The following is a 4,019-nucleotide window of genomic DNA, read 5'->3' as shown; positions in this document are numbered from 1 at the left end:
GGGGCCGGACCGCATCACCAGCGTGTGGTTTTTTAAACTTCTGGGAGCTGCGTGTGGTACCAGGAAGTGAGAGACAGATCAAGAGATCGGAGGGCTGGAGTGTGTCATTTCGAAGGAAGACGGGCGCTGTGGGCGAGAGTGGAGAAACGCAGAGTACTGACAAGTTGGAGAGGAGACGGTTCCTTCACGTCCCCACACACACACACACACACACACGCAAAGATACACGAGCACACACCTGTGTGGCGTTGGAGGCAGGGGCAGGTTTCATGGAGTTGATGGGGTTCATCGGAGGAACGCAGGGGTCAGCAGCGAACCCCAAATCACCTCAACCTGCCAGGCAGTCTGAGAGAGAGAGAGAGAGAGAGAGAGAGAGGAGAGAGAGAGAGGAGAGAGAGAGAGAGAGAGATAGAGAGAGAGATGAGAGAGAGAGAGAGAAGAATGAGAAAGAAAGACAGAGTGAAAGGAGAACAAAGAAAAGGGCAAAAAAAGAAAAAAATATTTAACATATTTGCAGAAACAAAGGGATTTTTGTGTGCGTGTGTTCTCCCGTGGTGACTCACTGAGGAAGGCAGACTAGCTGAGCCAACCAGCCTGCAGGAACCTGATCAGCGTCTCTGGGCGTCTGCAGGCCCACCCCGCAGTGAGGGGCATAGTCCCCCTCCCCCACACACGCTCACCTCAACCCCACACCCCTCCCACCACGCTCAGGTCACCCCAAAACACGTCCAGCTCACCCCCACACCCCTCACCTCAACCCCACACACGTTCAGCTCACCCCACACCCCTCCCACACGCTCGGTTCACCCCAAAACACGTCCAGCTCACCCCCACACCCCTCACCTCAACCTCACACCGCCCCCCACACACGTTCAGCTCACCCGCACACCCACCCCTCCCACACGCTCAGGTCACCCCAAAACACGTCCAGCTCACCCCACAACCCCTCCCACACGCTCGGTTCACCCCAAAACACGTCCAGCTCACCCCACACCCCTCCCACACGCTCGGTTCACCCCCAAAACACGTCCAGCTCACCCCACACCGCTTCCACACACGCTCGGCAAGCATTCCTCCAGCCAGACCCCACCCTGCCGATTCTCCCCCACCCAACACAAACACACGCACCACATTAACACAAACCTGAACACTGCCACTAAAACAGAATCCTCCAGGATTCTTTCCACTGTGTGTGTGTGAGTGTGTGTGTGTGTGTAAGAAAGTGTCCTTTTCTGCAGGAAGCCTTAGAAAGACAAAAGGCGAGGTGCGGGTGCCAAGATGCTGGGGAACAGAGGCGAGACACAGCCATGCCTGTGGCCGAGAGAGAGCACATCTTGGTCCCAACACCACTGAGCAGCTGGGCTCTTTTCCCACTCCACAGGGGGGGGCTAATTTATAGTGCTTTGATTTCAAAAGAAAGGGAAAAATGCAGTGTTGGAAAAAAAAGGCAGAGGATCTGGTATTGCGCATGTGATTCGAGCCCTTCCTCAAAGATAATGTCTCCTGTATTCATCAATTATTCACAGAGTCTGGGGGGGTCGTGTGGAGGAAGAGCTACCTTGTCCTCGACAGGCGTGTGTGCGTCTCTCTCTGTGTGTGTGTGGGGGGACTGCGGTGGTTAATGACGACAAGACCCCCCCCACCACAAACACTCACCTCAATCCAGCCAAGCTCACATATTTCAGCCGCCGTCTTCTCCATGGTGGACACGGAGGCGTCTTATCTCAGGGGCATCAGTGTCAAACCCCCCTCCATCCTTCTCTCTCTCTCTCTCTCTCTCTCTCTCTCTCTCTCTCCATCCTTCTCTCTCTCTCTCTCTCTCCCTCCCTCCATCCTTCTCTCTCTCCCTCCCTCCATCCTTCTCTCTCTCCCCTCCCTCCATCCTTCTCTCTCTCTCTCCCTCCATCCTTCTCTCTCTCTCTCTCTCTCCATCCTTCTCTCTCTCTCTCTCCATCCTTCTCTCTCTCTCTCCATCCTTCTCTCTCTCTCTCTCCCTCCATCCTTCTCTCTCTCTCTCTCTCTCTCTCTCTCTCTCTCTCTATCCTTCTATCTCAAGCCCTCTCACAACGCCCCCCCCCTCCCTCTCCTTACAGATTTAGGTCAGACATCCTACAGCTTTGAACAGAAGGACCGGGTGGTGTGTGTGTGTGTGTGTGTTGGGGGGGAGGAGGAGTGGGTGACTCAAAGGAGTGACAGAGTTGATCACAGACAGGGGCACCTGCAGGGATAATGGGTGGTTGGTGGGGGGGGGGAGGGTGACTAGGTTGAGGGGGGGTGATCTGCTCTGGGGGGGGGGGGGGGTGGATGTGATATGACGGCGGGGGTGTAGCGGGTTCACACGTTGCACTAGCCGTTCTTAACGGGCATCGGCCGCTCACGACTACAGACATGGCAGCAGGCATACCTCCCATAACACCCTCCACGGGGCTTCACCACGTCCCCATTCGATTAGGGTCGGGGAGGAAGGGTCCAACTGCCCCTACGGGCCCAATACTCCAGCGCCGTTAGTGTGGCAAACCTGAGTGAGCCAGCCCCCTACTTTCAGAGAAAATGACGCTGGCCAAACAGCTACTAGCCAGCCACAGCGGCCCGGCACCACACACACGGGGAGGGGGGGGGGGGGGGGGGGGTGCTCTCTCCAGCAGAGCACAGAAGCGAAAGGAAGTGCGACACACACACACACACACACCACTGGATCTTATTTACCAAGCTCCAGTGGTAGCACACTTCAGCATCCCGATCTCTTCTGTGTGTGTGTGTGTGTGTGTGAGGGAGAGAGAGAGAGACAGATAACAGCACAAACCGTCCTTGCCCTGCGATGAACAGAACACCACTGTTCCTTCTGTCTCTCCGTCTCCCTCTCTCTGCAGTGCATGATCCTGTAGAAACGGCCACCCTCCAAACACACGACCACCCCTCCCCCCTCCACACTCCAACATCCCTTTCCCCATTTCCCTCTCTCACTCCCTCTTGCACCATCTCTCTCAACCTCCCTCCCTTAATCCACACAACCCCCCCCCCCCCCCCCCCCCCGTCCCCTTCGTGGTCCCCCCACGTGGCAGGTTGGGTCAGCGGGTTCACCCGGGAGGCTTCCTCCGCCGGTCCAACAGGAAGTCACGCACGCGCCCCACGCACACACGCCGGTCTCCCGTCCGGCCCGGACGCGGGGTCCGCTTCGCCTCGGTGGCTCTGTCGCACGCTACGGCCGGATCGTTCGCGTGGCTGCATCAGCGCGCACACCCCGGAGAGGAGGGCTCTATTTCAGCTCCGCCGGACGAAGGGCTTGTGTGTCCACTCCATTCAGGACTCCGTGACTTAAAATGGAGGACGTCTCTGAGAGGATCAGTTAAGTCAGTAGCAGCTAACGGCTCACTTGGGACTGCTGTCCAAAATCTGCCGTGTGTCCGCACGCCAAAATGGACCGGGCTCGGGTCACCAGGACCACCCCCCCCCCCCCCCCCCCCCACCCGCCCACACATGGCCTCAGCCGGGAGGAGACAAGCTGAGGAGCCCAGGGGGCTGCTAACACACACACACACACACACACACACACACACAACACGGAGACTGCGGGGGAGGGCGGGCAGAGAGAAGGGGGATTAGGCGCCAGAGGAAGGCTGGGTCTGATAACACATTCCTACACACACAAGCAGACGTCTGTCCCCCCCCCCCCAGTTTACCACACCACATCCATTTCGTGGCTCTGCAAGAAACCCTGCAAAAGCCGTCAGGTCCGACCCAGCGGTGCTCCGGGACCTCTGCGGCGGACGCCGATAAAGGGACAGACACAAAAGGAAAGCTGCGCACACCCGTGCGAGCGCACACAAACACGGAGGCGAGAAGACCCAGACGCTCGTCTCTCTCTCGCACGGTGAGACCAGGAGGGGCGCGAGCTCTGCTGCTCCATCTGAGATCTCGTTCTGGCTCAGCAGGGGTTCGAGCTACTCAACAACAACAACAACAACACTACAAAAACAACAACAACAACAACAAAAAAAAAAACACTACAAAAACATCAG

This window comes from Brachyhypopomus gauderio, chromosome 10, assembly GCF_052324685.1.
Source record: "Brachyhypopomus gauderio isolate BG-103 chromosome 10, BGAUD_0.2, whole genome shotgun sequence".
Lineage (NCBI taxonomy): Eukaryota > Metazoa > Chordata > Actinopteri > Gymnotiformes > Hypopomidae > Brachyhypopomus > Brachyhypopomus gauderio.
The sequence above is the reverse complement of the archived record's forward strand: the minus strand, read 5'-3'. Positions refer to the sequence as shown.